At 35.1% G+C, this 22,797-nt stretch overlaps 1 pseudogene; it reads left to right on the top strand.

Annotated features, from left to right (window-relative positions):
• The first annotated feature begins 7,431 nt into the window (after positions 1-7,431).
• Positions 7,432-8,574, top strand: LOC119505181 (annotated as a pseudogene).
• Positions 8,575-22,797: the final 14,223 nt, after the last annotated feature.

The raw sequence follows: 22,797 nt of genomic DNA, 5'->3' as shown, positions 1-22,797 counted from the left end.
GAAAATGTATGTCTATACCATATGTCATATTGATATTATTTACCATTTTTCTTTCTCTTAATTTCTTACTGTGAATTCTAGTTAGCATCTAGTGTCATTTACTTACTCTAATATAGCTTGGCTTCCTCCCATGTTCTTTGTGCTTTTATTTTCAAATATATTACATTTCTGTATATTATAGGCCATACAATGCAATAAATGTTGTTTTATATAATTGCTTTTCAATAATGAGAAGAAATGGAAACATGCATTTAAACTGTCTTTCAAAATTACAGAATTATTTTTACTGCTGCTCTGTGTGTATTTATGTTTGAGTGTGTATTTTAATTACCATCTGGGTTTTTAGCTTTCAGCCTGGAGATTTTCCTTTGGTATCTAAGTTGAGACTGCTGGCTAAAGATGCTCAGATTTTGTTTATCTGTGAATGTTTTTATTTTGCGTTCAATTTTGAAAGAGTTTGCATAGAAGAGTCTTGTAGGACAGATTTTTCTTTCAGGGCTTTGAATATGTAAACCCACTCTTTGTGATTTCTATTGTTTCTGATGCGCAGTCAGCTCTTAATCATATTGACTTTCCATTGTACTTGAACAGTCATTTTTATTTTTCTGCTTTAAAGATTTTCTAATTGTAGTTTTATTTCAACATTTTTATGCTAATTGTCAGTGTGGATCTCTGAATTTGTCCTATTTTGAATTCACTGAGCTTCTTGGGTTGTGTGCCTTACTCATTTTCAATAAATTTGGAATTTTTTCAGTGATTATTTCTTCAAATATTTTTCTGTTCCTTACTCCTCCTCCTCTCCTAATACTACTCCCACTACATGTACATTGGGAAGATTAATGTTGTTGCACATTTCTCTGAGAGCGTGTTCATTTTTTTCATGCTTTTTTCTCTGTTATTCAGAGTGCATACTCTCTCCTGTTACATATTCAAATTTGCTGTTTCAGTCTTCTGCCAGTGAAAATATATTATTGAGCACCATTTGTAATTTCAGTAATTGTACTTTTAAACTTCCAATTTCCAGTTGTTTTTTTTATATAATTTGTTTAATATCTTCAAATTTCCAGTTGGGTTTTTTTGCATAATTTGTATAATGTCTTCCTTTACTTCTTTAATTATGATGTTCTTGAGTTCTTTGAGCATATTTAAAATGTCTCAAAGAACATTTGAGACATTTGAGCATATTTTGTATAATTTGTATAATATCTTCAAATTTCCAGTTGGTTTTTTTTTTGTATAATTTGTATATCTTCCTTTACTTCTTTGAGCATACTTAAAATGTCTCAAAGAACATTTGAGATGTTCTTGAGTTCTTTGAGCATATTTAAAATGTCTGCCTTGCAGTCTATGTCTGTTATATCCAATATCTTGGCCCTCTTATAAGCAGTGTCTCTTACCTGACATCACATGTTCCTATTTCTTTACCTGTTTCATGATTTTTGGTTGAAACCTAGACATGCCAATTAATATATAATAGTGACTCTCATCTATGGAGTTCTGAACTCCCTTTCCTGGGATTGCTGTCATCGCTTACTTTCCTATATGTTTACTGTCTTGGCTGAGTATTTCAGTGAACTCTATCCCATCCACCACTAACTGCACAGCATGTACTCTGACATCATTCATCAGGGCATGGCCTACACAGAGTCACACTGGGCTAACAGTGGTTTCAGCAGGGACCCTGTGTTCATCTCTTTCCCTGATCTCCTGTTAAGGTATCTGTCTCTGTGGTTTCACAAACATTTTCTGCCTCCACTTATTTTTGGCTGATTGCTCTATTAGTTTTTACAATGTTCTTGGGCATAAATTGCTCCAAAGTCTGATACACTTAATTTGGCCCCCTTTCCAGGAGTTGATTTCAAGGTTTATTCTGACTCCAGAAATTCTCTTCTCTGCCTCTGGCTCTCTCTGATAAACTAGCTGTCTTACACTCTAGCTCAGTGCTCTAATGGTGGTAACAATCTTCTCTGAATTGCTTAATACCAAAATCTCCATGACTTTTGAGAGTTGTCTTAGGCTTCAGCTTCCCTACAATCTCTTCTGAATAAAGGCAGTTCCTTTGGGGAGAATTGCAGATATCCCTAATATTCTGACCTACCTCTCTCTGTAGAAAACACCTCTGAGTGCTCCAGAACCATGGAAAAACACATTGGCTGTTTCTCTCAGGGTGATACTACTGCCTTATATGCAAGGTAGGGTATTAGATGGCAGTTTCTGGCCATCATGGCTTCCCCTTCTCAGTTTGGAGTCTCTGCCTATGAGCAAGCTGGGATGTGGGTGACAGGAGCCTCAGTGCTTTGGGTCCATTGGGCCTGGTATAGGGTTGCTGATCTCAAGTGGAGATGGGTGGAGGAAGGGAGACCCCAAATTTTTGGCCAGTTTCACCTGGATTTCATCCTCTATAGCACTATGCTCTGATGGTGAGAAACTTTGGTGACACACTTCTCTGGAAGATATTGTAGCCCAAGACAGTGCTGGGGGGTGGGCAGCACCACCTTCTTGGACATCCATCTCCATAGGTAATAGGGGAGGTTGTTGATTGTAGCTCAAGTGCCACAGACTCTGATGTTTTGAGATTTAGAAAATATTTTGAGATAAATGTTTTCTCATTTTCTGTATGCTGCTACAAAAATTTCCAGACACTTTAAATATTTTTATGATTTTTAACAACCATTTGTTTCACTGAGGAGCAAGTTGGCAGAGCTTCTCAGGCCACTATTTTGGATGTGATGATAATACATTTAAAAGTGTCTTACCTGGCATATAACTGTTAGTTTCTTTAGTATTACAGTGTGGGAACTTTGAGCACATTCTTCATATGAATAACATGCATATTTGTAGAATGGACTCACAAATATAAGAGTAAAACTTTCCAGATGACCACCCTATTTGCTGTCTCTTTTAATCCTCACTCCCATGAGATAGGTAAAGTGAGGATTATTTTTCTGTTGTTTTGTGAACAAGGGCACAGTGACTTAGGGATATAATGTGATATGGGGGTAGATTTCAACTCACTCCTTTGAGGTCTAATATACAACACATCCCTGCCTGCTTACAGTGCAAAGCAGCACTGTTGACTCTGTGGCAGGCTACTGGAGCTGGGACATGCTTCCTTGGACCATGATCTCTTGATCTGGATCTTATCTCAATCTTAAGTATCACTATGACCATGGAGATGCAATTTCTGGTGTTACAGATCTCATTCCTGGGTTCATATTAGGCAATGGGGAAAAGAGAAATGTCCTTTCTCTTGAATCAAGGGTTTCAAAGATCCTTAAAGGGAAGAAGCATGCCATTTTAAAATGTGATACAATTCTGAGAATAATGTCATTTTCTTCTGTTATTTCCTCAAGGAAAACTTGTACAGTAAACATGAGCAAGAACAGCACTTGGGGATATGCAAACTAAGCATAGTGGATTAATTCTCACTGTGTGACTGCATCTGTCTGCTCATAAATCCTCTTTCCACATCTCCCAGAACTTCCATTTAAGAAGTTCTGTAAATGAACTTAGTTTCTGTTGATGAAACAAACTGAGTTGAAACATGTGTGGTTAAATGTGGCTCCCGCCATGCATGTGTCCTAAAAGGAGACAAGGTCAGAAAGGTTTTCCTCTCCATTTCAGCTAAAGTTGTCCATCACCCCCTCAAGCACATGTCCAAATCTGAATTTTCAGTCTCACCCCTAACTTGCTTTTCTCTCATTTCCATTAGTTCCTTTTTATCTGAATCCCTTCTCCACACAACCTCTCAGTATAAATTGGAAAAGTCAAAGAGATTATGCCACTCTTCAGCATCAACTTTTTTCAGTGGTTTTCCATTTGCTTTTTGGATAAAAAGAAACCTCTCCAGAAGGCCAAGTCTTTCCATGATCTGCCCCACACTCAACTTCCAACCACACAAAGGTCTCTGTTGCTGTGTCTTTGCTCCACTGTTCCATCTGTTTAGAATGCCAATCCATTATTCTTCACTTGTTTACTTCCTATCAATGCAGATTTTGCCTTCTCTAAGAAGCTTTCCTCAAATTTCTACTCTCATTTCTATGTCCAACCTCCTCATTGGGTCTTGATCTCTCTTTCCATAATGTTCTCTGAAGAACTTTTTCACTGAATTTACCATGTTGTATTGTAATCTCCTGTTTACATGTCTGTCTCCTTATCTAGATTGGAAAGTCTTTGAAGGCATTGGTATTGTCATATTTATCTTTTCATCACTAAGTCAAGCACATTTATTGATACATAAAGTGGCTCAAGAAATGTTTGTTAAATGAATGAGTGAACAATTTAGCGATCATATGACTCAGATCTGGTTTTTCCTTCATGACTCTTCCATGCTCCCCCAACCCACTGAGTTACTTGGCAGTTACTTGTGCCTAGTTAATCTTTGTTCCTCCCTGCCCATCTACCAAAGCAGACACAAAAAAGGAATTCAGGCAGCATTTGCTGAATCCACAACAATATTAATCATACTGATAACTTGTATTAAAAGGGGTAGGGATAAATGAAGGTCAGCCAAATTGTCTTTACCCTTCAGAGAGGAAAGAGTATGATTTTTCACATGAGCCCATTGGCTGCCTTCAGGTTAACTCATTTACTCTTGATTTGTTTTCAAATGGACTTAGTTGCTTCTCAAAACTTTCATTAGTCCTCTGCTTCAGGCATGAATCCCATGTATTCCATGCACTCATCTTTGTAGCCACCTTTCCTGATATCTGTCCCTCAAGTCATGAACAGACTCTTTACTCTGCATGCTTCCCCATCACCTGAGTGGGTACACTGTCTACCCTGTCTTCACCTGCTGTCCCAGATGGTGTACCAACACCTGGTGCCACCTGAGTGTGAGCTGCTAAGCTCGTATCCACCTGTGCTAAAGTGGATTGAATCCACACACAACCAAACATCTTCACTCTTATCAATATTATATGCCATATAAAAAGTGTCTCCTCTCATTTGATTTTTAACTATTATTATGAGTGACATCAAACACATCAAAGAATATATGATGTACATATATCAGTTTAAATAATGATAATAATTCAGGCAACCTCCAGATATCAAACAGCTAAAATAAGCATAGGAAATTACAAAACTTTTGATGTTCCCTTCCCCAATTGTACTTGACTCCACACACGAAGAGGTAGGCATCATTCTGAAAATTGTTATTTGTTTTCCTTTATTTATCCTTTAAACACATGTATGTAACTGTAACTACCACACTGTTTAATTTTACCTTAGTTTTTATTTCAGGGATTTTTATTATCCAAATTTTATAATGATAAATTTCACAATATTAAAACCAGAGGATAGTGACCCCTTGAAATATAGAAATAAACCTTTAGATTCAAATGCTTCTATTTCAAAACATCTTGTATGAAACTCCTACTATAGTTGAGTGTATGGATTACATGCTAAACATACCTAGACTTATAGTTAAATAGTACAAATTTACTTATAAGATTCATATTACACAATTTCCAATTATTAAATACACTAACATTTATAACCTATCAAATTTACACTTGAGTCATTTTATAATTCCTTCATAAAGTGAAAAGAAACAAAATAAGGTATAAATTAATTGAATGTAACTAAAAGAAACAAAATAAAATGAAAAGATCTTGGTATTGTTATGATTTTCACAGTAGACTCAATGAAAGGAGGATAAACACTACAGATGAATCACTTGTTTCCAGTTTATATAAACAGAACTGGAAGTCTGCCCATTGGTGTTGATACATTCTTGTTACCAGTGGAGATTAGTGTTAGGCCAGGGAAGTCCCTTAGCAAATGGACCCTTGGGGAACTTCCTCTTCACTTTCCAAAATGTTGGGTACAATGGGATGTCCTAGTCTCTAGAGCTTTCTCCTTGGACTCCTTTGTATCTTCTGACTTTTGACAGGAGGGCAATGTGGTGGACCAGAACCTGGGTCAGCTGCTCCCTTCCCAGGTGAGAGGGTTGAATGAGGAGAAGCTATTCAGCTGATTCTACCTGTGCAAGGAGCCCTAAGAGCATCTCTGTCTTGATCTCCTGTGGATCCTGCTATTTCAGGAGGGGGTTGGCAAGTATGGTAGGACTCCTGAGTTGGGAAACTGGTTGACAGAGGCCATGCCATGTCATCTTGATGCTCCTCCTTCCTTGGAGATCCATTGGTCCATAGGGTTCCTGGATGTGCTTTCAGGATGCTGTCAAATGCCTTATTTGGAACATCAGGGTTGGAGGAAAAAGCCTGGAATGTTGGCTTTGGGACCTGGGCCCTCTCCCCACTGGAACCCTTAGGAATTTTGCAATAGAGCCACTAACCACACACCCTACCCTAGGAACCCTGCAGATCTGCCATAAGCCACCACCTCCACTCATGAATCCTGAATGTTAAAAATTATAAAATTTCCTGCTCCCAAACTGCTGTTCTCAAACTCACCAATGGAAATCTGCCAACCAAACCCTTTCCCAAAAGTAGTCACTGAAACACTGCAAAACTAAACCCATTCTCCCTCAATTATTTTTTTGTCATGTATGCATTTACTTTTCTCAGTTGATCTATGTTTCTCTCAGCTGCCAGAGCTCTTACACCCATACCATGAGTTTTCCTCTCCTGGGATATAAGAATGTTTTTGTAATACCTGGTGAGTCTATTGAACTTTTCTGAAAGAATTTCTGCTTGAAATTTATAAGTTTTCAACTCTTCACACTCATTGCTCTGTTTTTCATATTTGCTTTGAAAAAATCCTCCTCTATTGCCATGATCCTGTAGCCCCAACACAGGATAGAACACCATAGTGAGACTTCTGCCCAGAATCTCCCACTGCCTGGCAACTAAGGCAGACCTCAGTGGAGGTGGGGAGAGGACAGGAAAAACAGTGTCTCAATCTTTGCCAACACATTGACCCACAAAGTCAGTGATCACATCACGGTACCCAAGGGATATTGAGCAGGCTCTCTAGGCCAGAGGGCATGGCCTATGGCTCAGGCCAAACTCAATCCTTTCTGGGTTCCCCAAGATCTAAGGAGATAAATGACTTGCCATACCTGTAACCATCTGGATCCTTGGTTTGGAGGCTTCATATGGAGGATTGCAGACCCCTAACACTGGCCACTGATTGTTTTTTCTTAAATAAACTTTCTGTCCTGTGACTTTGGAGACCTAATCCAGCCCAGGGTAATCAGAAAAGATGAGATGATTCTTTGCTTTGTGTCCAACTGGCCTTGAAATTGTGATGAGTGTAAGAGGGATTATGATGGGCCCTGCATAGTGTTTCATCTCACTTCACTAATGTCACATTCAAAAATTAAGGGAGACATCAACTTTGAGTCTTTGTTTTACTAAGAAACCTGTGTAATTGTGTGCTTACTTTACCTCACTGGACCTAGACTCTGCTGCAGTCCACAAAGACTGGCAGAATGAAACCAACATTGGACTGTGAGACCGCCAGTCTATGTGGACAAGCAGGCTGCTTTATCACATCATCAATGGCAACAATCCATTGCTATTGCCATGATGCTACATCTTCAGCCATAGTCAGAGTTTCACCTTAGACCCTGAATCAGCCCCTCAGCCCAGCACTCAGCAGTTTATGATGCCTCAAACTTCTTCACAGTGCAACTGCAGTAATGGCAGTGAGCCACAATCCATTATCCAAGTCACCAAGAGCAAAATTCAGAAATTTGAAGGAAAATTTGAACAAGAACAGTAGTACTGGCCTTCCTTTGGTGACAAAACTTCTAGTCTTGAAGTCCTGAAATGGATGAATGATTTGGCTAAAGGTTGTTAACAGCTTAAAGAAATAAATCTGAAGCTGTCAGAAGAACAAGGGATTGCTCCCAAATGTCCACCTAGAAACCTGCCCTGCAGAAAACCCATGGTCCCCAGAGAGAAAGGGAAGTCAGAACAGGCCCTGAACTGAGCTTCTCTGGAGAGGTGACCACCCATGCCATGTTGACACATCTGAAGAAGAAAGAACAGCTCCCTCCACAGGAGGATGCTAACATAACTAAGCAAGACATGTACCACATAAAGCCTCTTTACAACAGATATAGAATTATCACACAAATCTTGTCACCACCTTCCCTTATGTCAGCAATTGATGAAGATGACTCTGATGAAGAATGTCCACAGGGAAGCCAACTGTCCTCTTCAATTGATTCAGCATCTCACCTTCTTGTTGGCAAACAACTAACCTACTCCCATGAGACTGATCCTGTTAGGGCCCTCCTGCCAGATGAAAAGAATGAAGTCAAACAGCCAGCCCTTTCCATGTCCAATTTACATGAGACCACACTGCAAGTACTTTCTGAAGATCTCTGAGAAAGTATAGCTGATAAGAAGAGACTTCAGAAAGACTCAAGAGATTTTTGCAATAAATTTGTTTAAATAAACAGGACAAAGTCCACAAAAGGAAGACAGGATCTTAATGACAGATGAATTCAATGAATATAAGCACTTAAAAGGCAAATTGAGGCTATTAGAGGTCCTCAGCAGCAAGCAAGATGTGGCCAAAACTGATTTGAGATATTTTGTGTGTACTCTCATGCAAGAACAAGTTGTTTATTTTGCCCTACCATTTCTGTATATATTTTGACACACTGAAAACTGAAGCACTTTAGGGGTAATATTAGCTGTTTTTCAGAAGAGATGGCATATATAAGTATCTGTGAAAAGGAGGGATTCAGATGGGGGAAGAATATATGTGATAATATAATAGAAAAAATTCAGCTCCATCCATGACAATGGGAACTCAGTCAATTTAATGATTCCATATATAAATTTTATATATATATATATATATATATATATATAATCCAGCCTAAATTATACAAGAGGATCCATATATTCAATGGGCCACTTGTTTTGCAAAGTCTATGTAGTCTTCAAAGATTGTATGGAAAAGAGGATGATTTTGAAAAGTGAATGACATGTTGAAAAGAAATTCTGCTTTTTTATGTAGAAAGAAATACAGCTGGTGAGAAAGTAATTTATTTGGGACTTCCAATCAATTTTTATGTGTTTTTAAGAAATCTACATTCTCCCTTAAGTCTTTGACTTTCAGCACCATAAATTTTACCAGAATGTCCTTACTAATTTTTATTCAGTATGAAAACTGCACATTATTTTACATGTTTGAAATTTTACATTTCTGATTACTAAAGTTCATTCTGATAGAAGGTACACTGTGAATTATCTTTGCCATAATTGACAGATGTTTATATCAAATATCACATTAAAATTAGAAAATAGGTATTTTGGATAGATATGAGTTGGCAGTATAAAATCTAATGTGAATATTGTTGCAATCATCTTTTTTGATTACTGTAAGAGTATATAACTATTTTTCAATTGGGAATATGCATTTACTTTAATGTTCCAAGATCAATACTTTGTGACGTCAAAAGACTTTCTGATAAGCCCTAGTTATTCTTATTTCTGTGGTAAATGAAAGGTTTAAAAATTGTATTGTTTTCTATAACACCTTGGAAAAGAAGCCACAGTATTTGATTTGCTTCATCAACCTTGTGTGGATTGTTAGCCCACGTTATTATTTTTGCTTTTGTAAAATCAGCAAAAGATTGACATTTTCTTTTATGTACCAACCATGTTTGTATTTCTGCTGTGTTTAACCATGAGGCTGAAGAAATTCACATTTTCAAATACTTTGGATGGGAAGAATACTATTTCAGCAGCAGACTATTTCACAGGCTTCTTGTTTTCTCTGTATTTACCTGATATTTTATAACTTTAATGAAGCAGAACAATGTCCCCCATATATTGGTTTAATTAAAGTCATCTTCTTGTTACAGGAAAGAAACACAGTTATTTGAGCTTTACAAACTGCACCTTGATAAGGAAGTTGCTTTGTGACATATACAATTGCTTTTAAAATGCAACTCTGCATTCCATATGATTAGAAATATATTACACAATGGTACAAATAAAATATGTTTCTATTATATTAAAAAATCTAAGAGAGAGGTGCACATGCTTGGGCAACAACATTTTCCTGCCCCTTCAATCTCCTCTTTCTTGGCCACTGTCAACAGGTACTAAGCAGCAGCAAGATGGTGGCACAGCAACAGGAGCTGACCCCTCAACTGTGTTTTTCCCTCCTCCATAGAAGTGTTTTGAAGAGTTTATTAATATTCTATCTCTATGTAAATAAGGAAACATATCATATCATATCACCCATTTTTAATAAGCAGTGGAATGTTATCCATCATTTTCTCTTTATTTTTTTCAACTCTATACTTGAGTTGTAGCCAGGTATTCTATATCTCTTACACTTTTTCAAATATAGAGTTACTGTTGTTTGTAGGTACCAAAATTCATTTAACCAGTGCCCTGCTTATAGCATTTTGGATTTTTAAAATTTATGTGCATGTGTCTTTCAGCCTTTTGGCTAGAATTTTAAAATTTATTTAATTTTTGGAATGAATAAATCAAATTTTGTCAAATGCCTTTTCTGCATCATTGGGATATAACCCCTCCTCTTGTCTTTATTAATATAATGGGCTTACATAAATTTTTTTCCAATAATGAAAAATGCTTACATTTCTATAATATTCCATTCTTTGTTATAATGATTTTTCTAAACATTATATTATCTCTGTATTCTTGTATCTCTGTATTCTTGTATCTTATTTTAGGAATTTTACATCAGTATTTTTCTAAACATTATATTATTTTTCTAAGCATGATTTTTCTAAACATTATATTATCTCTGTATTCTTGTATCTCTGTATTCTTGTATCTTATTTTAGGAGTTTTACATCAGTATTCATAAGTGAGATTCAGCTCTGGTTTTTTGTTTTGTGTTATCCTTGGTCAGGTTTGGGGATAAATGATTAACTGATATTCTAGTTATAATTGTCACCTCTCTCTGCAATTCATGTCTGTTCTTTATTATTTCTTTTCTTCTACCATTGGTTTATTCTGTTGACCCTATGCTATGTTTATTTCAAGTAGCTTAGTTCATTAATGTCAAAACATTTTCTTTTCTTATATAAACAAAACCTTTAAACTCTCCTTTGATGTAATGTTTTGGTTGAATACTACAAGTTTAGATATGTCATATTTTCACTTTTAAGAAATTTTAATTATTCTTTAAGTTTCCACATCTTCTTTGTCCCATGAGATGGCTAGAAGATATTTGGGGGAAAGTTTTTTTTTTTTTTTAATTATTCAGAAATGCATGAGGTACAAAATTCTTGTTTGTTTGATTTTCTTATGTTTCTTTTTTAAAATTAGTCTTTTAAAAATGCCATTCCATCATTTTCTGGTGTCCATATTTTCTATGGGAAAGTTATTTGAAAATCTTAAGATGGCCTTTCAACAGATTGTTAATATAATTTTTGTCCCCAGATCTACTTAAGATTCCCCCATATCTGTTTATCATAATTTTGATTATGATTTGCCTAAGTGTTTTTGTTTTCTAGTTTTTAATCTGCTTCAGCTTTTCTGAATGTCTTGAATCTGTGGGTAGATATCTCACTTAATTTTCTTTAATTCAGTGTCATCATCTATTTCTTTCTGTCCTCATTCTTCTTCACTTGTCTTTTGGTCTCTAAGTAAGCACATGTTAGATCATAATGCCTCTTATACTCTTTTCTCTAGTTTCAGTTTTTTATTTCTAGATCCTGGCTGTTTTCTATTTACCTGCTATAGAGTTCATTATCCCTGTCTTTGCTGCATTATGAGTTTAGATATTATATTTTGCATTTCTCTGATTAATATTTGGTTCTTTTATATATTTCAACGACCTTTTAAAATATTTCACCCATTTTGTCCATCTTTACTTTAAATGCATATAATAGCTGCTTTATTGTCCTTGTCTGCTAATTTCAGCATCTTAATTATCACTGGATCTTCTCTTGTCTGATTTTTGCTATTATTATCAGTCTTATTTTCCCTCCTAGTCATCTGCCTCAATTTTTTCATAATTGTTTCCTGATATTGGGTATAAAAGAGTTTTAGAGACTTAAATTGATACTTTTCCCCAGAATTTTCATCCTTTCTTCTGTTAGGAAGATAGTGTGAGAGGATGATCACATCAATCTAGTCATAAGTTGAGTTCTGCTAGGGTGAGACTAATTAGAATCAGTCTTCATTTTATTTCTTTTTCAACCTTATTAAGGCATATTTATATATCATAAAATACATTCTCTTCAACTCTCCCTTTCAATGATGAATATAAAGATTTATTTCTGGACCTTCAATTTTATTCTGCTGGTCTACATTTCTATCATTTTCTTCTAGTGCCATAGTGAATAGGTAAAATGTAGCTTTATAGTAAATTAAATAAGGATATGAAGGTTCTCCAGCTTTGTTATTCTCTTTAAAATTGTTTTGGATAGTCAAGGTATTTTGCATCTACATATATATTTCACAATCTGCCTGTCATTCTGAAGGTGACTGCTGGAAATTTATATGAATTGCCTGTAGTTCAATTTGTGGAGAAATGCCATCTTAGCAACATTGAGCTTTCCTGTACACAACTGTGGAATGTCTCTCCATTTTCTTAGGTCTTTAATTCTACTCAAAAATGTTTTGTAATTTTCAGCATGTAAGTATGGCACTTCTTTTGTTAATACTTTTGATGCCATACTTAAAGGAATTGTATACTTAATTTCTTTTTTGAGCTGTTCTTTACCTGTAGAAAGCTCAGATGATTAGTTTGATATCTATTTTTACATTACTAGGTATGGATTACATCTATAAATTTTCCTGTAAGCACTGATTTGGACACATCCCATCAATTTTACAAGCTGTGTTTTCATTTTCCTTCACTTCAAAATAATATCCAATTTCCCTTGAAATGTCTTCTTTGACCCATGGATTATTCAGAAATGTGTAGTTTAATTTACAGATGTTTGCATAGTTCCCAAATTTCTATCTGTTGTTAATTTGTAATTTGATTAATTGTCATTAGAGAACATACAATGTATAATTTAAATCTTTTCACATTGTTCAGGTTTGTTTTATGGCCTAGCATATAGTCTTTCTTGGAGATTTTTCCATGTGTGTTTAAAAATAATGTTTACTTTGCTGTTTTTGAGTGGAGAGTTCTGTTATGTAGAGTTGGTTGGTAGTGTTGCTCAAGTCTTCCATGCCTTTCCTGATTGTTTGTCTAGTGGTACTATCAGTTATTCAGAGTGGTATATTGACATGTACAGTAATTACTGTCAGTTTCTTGTTCATTTATTCTGTGCCTGTGTTTCTTGGCTGAATAGATGTTTATAATTGCATTATCATCATGCTAATTTAACACTTTTATCATTATAAAATGTACCTCTTACTATCTTTAACATTTTTTGTCTTAAAATCTATTCTTTTCAGATATTACAAAAGGCTACTTATACTATTCTGTTAACTCTTTTCATGGTAATTTTTCTCCATTCCTTTACTTTCAACCCATGTATATTTTTGAATCTAAAGTGTGTCTTTTGAAACAGAATATAGCTGAATCTCATATTTTCTTTTGTCCTAACATTCTTTGTCTTTTGATTACAGTACTTAATTGATTTTTATTTTATGTCATTATTTATATGGTAGGAATTATATATATACATATATATACACATATACGTACATATATATATATGTCTACCTTCATTATCTTTATGTTATGTGTGTTTTTAATTATTGTCTTCCTCCTTTAGTGCTTTCTTTGGCATTAACTGAATAGTTCACTTAATAGTATAATTGATACCTAGTGTATTTCACTTAATAGTGAAACATTTTAATTCTTTTAAGATTTTTCATTATGTGGTTTTTGAGCTATTTTCTTAGTTGATCTAGGGTTTACCATATACACATTAAATTATCAGAATCTACTTTAGATTTATACTAATTTAATTCATGTGAGTTAGAAAAATGTTACTCCTACATAGATCTATTTGTTCCACCCTTTTGTGCTATTATTCTTTTGCATATTAGATTTATATATGTTACAAACTGTACATTGTTACATGTTATAAAAATGAAAACTTTACTTAAATTTTAACTTTTATTAAATTACATTAGTTAATAATAAATTATATTTGAACAATGTTCTTGTATATTACATTGTATAATTTCTTAAAGAAGCTGAGTGTAGGAAGAAGAGAGTATATGTTATATTAATATTATTTATCATTTTTTGTTCTCTTAATTTCCTACTGTGAATTCTAGTTAGCATCTGGTGTCATTTACTTACTCTAATATAGCTTTTATTCCTCTCACCTTGTTTGTGCTTTTGTCAAATATATTACATTTCTCTATGTTATCAGCCCTATGATGCAACTATATAAATTTCAGCAGATCACTATGAATACTGGGTATACTTTTAGCTGGAACACTAGGGCATATATATAATTTTTCCTTAAATTATTATGAAAAATTAAGTTTGGTTGACCATAAAGAGATATGAAATCATAAAAAGGCAAAGGCAAAGAATTTTACAGAACAAATTGTAGATTGTTACTGAAGATAGAGTTCTGATTAGATATGATTGTTACTTAAGCCCTTAAAGAACACTCTTTTCAGGTCAGTGCTTCTAAGCCTATCTTCATTCTCACCATTATTTTCACAGTTTTCCCATAGTTGTTTTATGAGAGATGTTTAACCAGTATAATGACATAGTTGCATTTATTTTGTGAGATAAGTCTGTATATTTCAGGCAATTTTCTACATATGAAAAAGTGTCTTCAAAGCTGCAGTTTGAGTGTGAAATTATGATTTTTGATGGAAAGCTATGATGAGTTATTAAGTCTTTGATTTCATTATGTTATCCAGTGCAGTTTGTTTTTCCTGGTCTGCCAGAGATTACTACTAAATTAGAATAAAATGGCAGAGAGAGAGGTGTTGGGAGGGAGAGATGTGTGTGGAGAGGAGCACATGGTTTGGGAGAGTGGATATTCCTTGACATATAGGCTTATAAGCTCAAAACTCTTGTAGGATTGGAAATCCTACCAACTTTATTGCTGTTTATATTCACCAAACTGGGGTGAAATTCCAAAATCCAATTATGAGCTAGCAAGAGTGGTAGAGACTGTAATTAAATGTGCTATAATTCATTTTCTGGTGATGCATCCTAGTGAGTCACATGACTTTAGAATCCTAAGTTATCCACACCCTGATGTTCTGGTTTCATTAATAAGGAGTACTTTAATATTGCCTGAAAAACCTGAGTGAACTCAATTTATCTTTGAATACAGTATGTTAAATTTAAACAGTCATTCATTCAACATCCATGTATTCATCTTTCTCCTTGTAACATTTCTTGACTAACATTCTCTTTCTCTTTTAATGATACAGTGTGCAACATAAATATATTGGCCAAGTGATATTTCCCTCACACTCATTTGTTACAAATGTGCAAATAAATCTTCATAGAACAGCTAACTGATTATTTTTGCAGCTAAATTAGGATTATGGCACAAAGTATTATCTGTGAAGTAAGCATCATGAGGTCTTCACAAAATTGGCAGGAAAAAAATGCAAGCCTTGTGGACAGTAAAGATTTCTTATAGTACCACCAATGATTTCAAGAGTTCAGAATGGATTTGGGGATGGGTTTACATTTGGCATACATTCACTGTGCTATTAGCAAAACACAGTTTTATAAGAACATCATGTATAAAATTATACTTTGTATGGACTTGTTAAGTTTTAAAACTGATGGCCTAGTGAAAGCATGGATTAACTTAAATATATATATATATTATGTAACATAATGAGATCTTAGGTGCCAACATTGATACAGCTTGATGAATCATTGCACAAGTAAAAGGGATTTTACCACTTCTGACTGTATTTTAGAACAAAGAACATGATATGCTTAGTTCCTGACTACTACCAATCACAATTTAAATTATCTTGTTTTCATATACATATTTGTGTTTGAAATTACACCTAAAAAAAAAGCAGCAATTACAAATATCTTTATTATTAAAAAAAAGCTGGGAGATTTTTCCTGTCCTTTTCTTTGACAGGAAGCACAGGGAAGAAGCAAAAGGAAGCCACTCTTTTCCAGAGCGCTGTCACCAGGTAAGTCTGCTCTGGTAATTCACAGTTTCTCTACATAAATGGTAACATTTCACAACATGATTCAAAGTTGTTGAAAAAAAATGCCACTCAGCAGTAACTCTAATAATAAGGATTCCACAATAGAGTTCTTGACTACTCTGTCTACATACTTTCAGGAGTGACTCCTTTACCTGTTTAGTTTCAAGAATCATTTTTCCATCTCTCAACCTGCAATGAGTTAAGAAAAGAAACAAAAATCCCTGTTTTTACTTTAGTAAGCACAAATGCAGTATCATTTTTCCTCCTGGTTTCTAAGATTTCTGTCTATCCTGTACATGTACCATACTGCTTTGATTATTGTTACTCTATAGCAATTTTGAAATTTGGAAGTATGTGACCCCATATTTCATTCCTCTTTCCCAGAAAAAAATTGGCTATTTCAGGTTCCTTGCACTTCCATATGAATTTTAGAACCAGTTTGCCAATTTCTAATAATAATTCAACTGGGGCTCTAATAGGGACAGCACTAACCTGGTAGGTCGGTTCTGAGAGTATCACCATCTTAACAATGCTGAGTCTGATCCCTGAACATGTGTTGTCTCTCCACTTATTTAGGTCTTTAGATTCTGTCAGAAATTCTTAGCAGTTTCCAAAATATTATTTAAATTTATTCTAAGTATTTTATTACCTTTGATGCCATAAAAGTAGAAATTTTTACATTCATTCACAATTTTCAATGAAATGTTAAAATTAAATTGGTTTTTGTTTATTTATGTTGCACTCTGTTATCTTGTTGCCCTCCTTTATTATTACTAAGAGTATTTTAGTGAATTCCTTAGGATTTTCTGTATAAGAAATCATGTCATCTGCATTTTTCCCTTTTCTTGCCTAATGCATGGGCTACAGCCTCCAGTGCACTTTGCATAAACAGGGCAAGAGTGGGCACCCCTGTCTTGTTCCTTATCTTAGGTCAAAAGCTATCAGTCTTTTATCAAGTATGATGCTAGCTGTGAGGTTATTTTTGAAAAAAAAGTCTTAATCTGATTCATGAATGCTTTATTTCTTCATTTGTTTACCACTAAGAAATTTAAAAAATCAGATTCTTGTATTTTTAGTGAAAGCCAGTTAGCTATAGTTTATTGCACTTTTATTTCTCCATGTTCATGAGGTATATTGGGATACACTTTACTATTACAAGAATTCTCTTTCCCTGGTTTTAGAATTAGGATGACTTTTCCCCTTTCTTCTGTTTCTAAAATATATAAATGTATTAAGTAGAATGGTTTTATTTCTCCTTTAAAATTTTCATAGATTTTGCCAGTGCAACAATTTTTGTTTAGACTTTAATTGGGGTGGATTTATTAACTATGGATTTAATTTCTTTACTACATAGTTGGCTACAGTTTTTGTAGAATTCTCTTACTGCCATTTTAATGTCTTTGATAAATATTGATGACCATACTTTCAGTTCTGATATTGACATTTGAGTCTTATTATCTTCAAACTTTGTTACCATGTTTGGAGGTTTATCATTTATTTGATGTTTTCAAAGAACAAGCTGTTGATATCATTCATTTCCATTGATTTAGTGGTTTCAATTTTTGATTACTGCTCTAAACTTTAATATTTCCTTCTTCCTTTACTCTTTTGTCTGAGTTTTCTTTTCTTTGTCTAGTTTCTTAAGTGAAAGTGTAGGTTACTACTTTTAGATCTTTCTTCATTCCTAATATGCACCTTTCATACAACAAATCTCCCTCTAATTCTACCTTAGCCATATCCACATGATTTGTTATGTTGTAATTTCATTTCACTTAAATTAAATATGTTAATTTTTCTTTAAATTTCCTCTTTTGCCCACTTTTTTTTAGGAACCTGTGGAGTTATAGTAGGTAGGAATTAATTTTGTACATAAGAGTGATACACACTTGTGGACAATAAGACACCGTGTTATTCAGATGGCCACAAACTCCCTGGTAATAGGAAGAGTCTATGCTGATTTCTGTTCTCACACATCACCATGAAAATCACTTATTTCCTCTTCTCCAGAAGCAAGTTGCTTAGGGTCATAACTAAGGGTTAAGTCACAAAGAAGGAAGCAAACTTTAGGGGATTTGAAAATAGAAGGTCCTTGTCCAAACACTGCTAAAAGATAAAATGTGTCTGTTGTAATGCAAAGTATAAACTGTCCCAGTTAACCCACAGAAAGGCTCTAAAAGTCACAGGCCTGCCTGCACATGGCTTGTAATTAGCTGCTTACCCAAGTACATAAGAATGATTTGGTAACCATGAAAACACTATATATGAGGAGAGACTAGCCTGAAATATGGAGAAGAAAACACACATAGTGAAGGAAGGGAATGATGAAAAGGGAAAAAATAGAGTGGACAAAGCTAAAAATTATATTCATGACTTCAATGTGATAAGAGAAAATATTGTTATAAGTAATAATATGCATATTCATATATGCATATGTATGGATTTATATATCTGTACATGGATGATTTTATAGATATACAGAGGTTGCTGCGTGCATCATTACCCAGATGAATACACCACAAGTCTTATTGTATTCTCTTACTACTTTTCTTCTCCCTTTCAGTCAAGAATTCATTCTCAATCCATGATGTGAGGGCAAGCCTGATCCCTGGGATTCATGTACATGTGGAGAGCAGCATAGTGAGTTTATTTGCAGAGTTGGCTTAAAAAGAGGGAACTTCTGAACAATAAAAGAGGCTCTCTGGGGTGACTCTTAGACATAGTTACAAGGAGGGCTTAGCTTCACCACTGTAGAAACATGATTCATAAGGGCAAGGCTCAAGTTTGAGGGTTTGGCAAATTAAATTAAAAGTCCCTAATTCTTGAGAGAAAATCAAGAATTCCCTAGGGGTAGAGGTTTAAAAGTTTCACCTTTCCCCAGTCTCTCAATGGGATTTTGCACATAATTTTTTTTTTTTTAATTTTTATTGGGATTGTTCAGATACCATACAATTATCCAAAGATCCAAAGACTACAATCAGCTGCACCTGGTACCCTCATACATCTGTGCATCCATCACCACACTTAATTTTTTTTAATTTTTAGAAACTTTTCATTACTTCAGAGAAGAAATAAAGTGAAAGATGTAAAAAGAAAAAAAAAAAGAAAAGAACTCAAATCCTCTCATATCCCTAACCAACCCCCCTCAATTGTTGACTCAGAGTTTGGTATAGTAATTTGTTACTATTTATGAAAGAATGTTGAAATACTACTAACTGTAGTATATAGTTTGCAATAAGTATATATTTCTTCCCTATATGCCCCTCTATTATTAACTTCTAGCTGTATTGTCATACATTTGTTCTAGTTCATGGAAGAGTTTTCTAATATTCATACAGTTAATCATGGACATTACCCACCATAGAATTCAGTTTTATACATTACCATCTTTTGATCTCCAACTTTCCTTCTGGTGACATATATGACTCTGAGCTTCCCATTTCCACCTCATTCATGCACCATTTGGGACTGTTAGTTATTCTCACACCCTGCTACTGACACCTCTGTTCATTTCCAAATATTCAAGTTCACCCTAGCTGAACATTTTGCTCATACTAAGCAACCACTCCCCATTCTTAAGCCTCATCCCATATCTTGGTACCTTATATTTCATGTCTATGAGTTTACATATTATAATTAGTTCTTATTGGTGAGAGCCTGCAATATTTGTCCTTATATGTCTGGCTTATTTCACTCAGTATATTGCCCTCGAGGTTTTGTCATCAACCCATTTTTTTAAGACGGTTTTGTTCACACACCATACATTCCATCCTAAGCAAACAATTGATGGTTCTCTGTATGGTCACATATTTATGTGTTCACCACCTTCACCACTATCTATAAAATGGCATCAACATTTCCTCCACAAGGCAGGAGGGAGAGTCAAAGAAGGTAGAGAGGCCAAAGAAAGAGGAAAAAAATGACAGCTAGGAAGTAGCAAAAGGAAAAGTAACCTTAAATCAAAGTAGAGTAAAGAGTCAGACAACACCACCAAAGTCAAGTGTCTAACGTGCTTCCCCTATCCCCCACTCTTATCTGCATTTACCTTGGTATATCACCTTTGTTACTTTAAAGGAAGCATAATACAATGATTCTGTTAGTTACAGTCTCTAGTTTACATTGATCGCATCCCTCCCCCAATGCCTCTCCATTTTTAACACCTTGCAACCTTGCAACATTTGCTTGTTTTCCCTTGTAAAAGAACTTATTTGTACATTTTATAACAATTGTTGAACACTCTAGATTTCAACAATTTACACAGTCCCATTCTTTATCTTTCCTCCTTTCTTCTGGTTTCTCACTTGCTCCCAAACTTCCTCTCTCAACTGTATTCATAGTTATCTTTATTCAGTGTATTTACATTGCTGTGCTACCATCTCCCAAAATTGTGTTCCAAACCATGCACTTCTGTCTTCTCCTATCACTCTGTAGTGCTCCCTTTAATATTTCCTGTAGGACAAGTGTCTTGTTCACAAAGTCTCTAGTCTGTTTGTCAGAAAATATTTTGAGCTCTCCCTCATATATGAAGGACAGCTTTGCTGGATATAGGATTCTTGGTTGGCAGTTTTTCTCTTTCAGTATCTTAAATATATCACACCACTTCCTTCTTGCCTCCATGGTTTCTGCTGAGAGATCCACACATAATCTTATTAAGCTTCCTTTGTATGTGATGGATTGCTTTTCTCTTGCTGATTTCAGGATTCTCCCTTTGTCTTTGACATTTGATAATCTGATTATTAAGTATCTCAGCATAGACCTCTACAGATCTATTCTGTTTGGAGTACACTGCACTTCTTGGATTTGTAATTTTATGTCTGTCATAAGAGATGGGAAATTTTCATTGATTATTTCCTCTATTATTGCCTCTGCCCCTATTCCTTTCTCTTCTCCTTCTGGGACACCAATGATATGTACTTTCTTGTACTTTGTTTCATTTTTAAGTTCTCAAAGACATTGCTCATATTTTTTTTATTCTTTTCTCCATCTGCTCTTTTGCATGTAGGCTTTCAGGTGTTTTGTTCTCCAGTTCATGAGTGTTTTTGTCTGCCTCTTGAGATTTGCTGTTGTATGTTTCCATTGTGTCTTTTATCTCTTGTGTTGTGACTTTCATTTCCATAGTTTCTGCTGGGTTTTTTTTTTGAACTTTCAATTTCTGTCTTATGTATGCCCAGTGTTTTCTTTGTGGCCTTTATCCCTTTTGCCAAATCTTCTCCAAACTTTTTGAAATGATTTAGCATTAGTTGTTTAAATTCCTGTTTCTCAGTTGAAGTGTACATTTGTTCCTTTGACTGGGCCATAACTTCATTTTTCTTAGTGTAGGTTGTAGTTTTCTGTTGTGTAGGCATCTGACCTCCTAGGCCACCCCAATCAGGTTTTCCCAGATGAGAACAGGCTCAAGTCACAGAAGGAGGAAATATTCAGTATCCTGTTTCACTGATGGTTTTTCTTAGAGGACTGATACACCTGTTCTTTTCTGCCTGGCAGGTGCACCTGTCAGCCTATCACTACCTGTATAAGAAGGTGTGGCCTGTGACTCTCCTCCCCCGGGCTTTGGGGTCTGGTTCCAGAAAGGTTGGGAGTAGGGTTGAGCCCCTCCCTTTCCTCTTGGGAAGCTAGGCTCCCTCCAGAGAGTTCATCAGCATATCAATAAGTTCTTTGTTTCTCTGACTCTGCTGATCAAACTGTTTTGATTTAAAAATGGCTAAGGCTGTCTTTACTGCAAAGCACTGCAGGCTGAAAACAGCTGAGATTTTCTACACAGAGAGAGAAAAGGACAGGAAATCTCCCAGGTTCACCCATCAGCCAGAGATAGCACCCAATCATCTGGGCTCCCCATCCTGAAACAGATATGTCCCCATACTCTTCCAAGGTCAGTTTTCACCAAAAGCCTTTGTCTGCTTGTTGAGTATTTGCTGTCTGTATTGATTAGTTAACATTAAAACCCCAGTTGGAGCTGGGCTGAGAGAGTGCTGCCCATGATGGAGGGGCTCTTGGCTCTCAGGTCTCAGTTCACGTCTGCAGTTTTACTTACAGATTTTATGCTGCAATCTTGGGCATTCCTCCCAATCCAGGTTGTTGGATGATGAGTGGACAGTCACGTTTGTCTCCCTGCAGTTATTCCAGGTTATTTACTAGTTTTTGGTCATTTACGTATTGTTCCAGTGGGGGACTAACAGTCTTCCACTTCTCTCTATGCCACCATCTTAGCTTCTCCCATCTGCAAATACTTTTTTATTTTATTCCAAAAATACTCTGGGATGTATCTAGGTATTATAGTTATTTGTACAGAATAATAAGATCTCATTCTTTGTTCTAGGTTTTATATATTTAGGTTTCATAAATAAACTGACCAGACAGAATAAAGTAGACAGTATGCTACAGAAAATTTAAATGTTGGACAAAATAAGCATCTCTTCCTCTGGTCTCATGCAGAAGTTGAAGTTTTAAAATACAGGCAATTGAAGAATTTGAAAAAAGGTAAAGGAAAGAGAGGGAAAATATTTAAGTTCTCTGATTCCCTATAAGCTATTTCATAGATATCTGAGTTCATATCCTTCACATCCTGTCTTAAATTTATTCCTATATATTTGATTTTTACTTGTCATTGCAAATGAATTTTTTCTTGACTTCCTCCATGACATAGTACTAGTTCAGAGAAACCTTCCTGATTTATGGAATGTTGTTCTTGTACCACCACACTCTGCTAAATTTCCCCATTAGTTCACAGAAATTTCTTGTAGATTTTTTGGAATTTCTATACATTTGATCA

The sequence above is a fragment of the Choloepus didactylus genome, chromosome 10, assembly GCF_015220235.1.
Source record: "Choloepus didactylus isolate mChoDid1 chromosome 10, mChoDid1.pri, whole genome shotgun sequence".
NCBI lineage: Eukaryota > Metazoa > Chordata > Mammalia > Pilosa > Megalonychidae > Choloepus > Choloepus didactylus.
The sequence above is the reverse complement of the archived record's forward strand: the minus strand, read 5'-3'. Positions and strand labels throughout refer to the sequence as shown.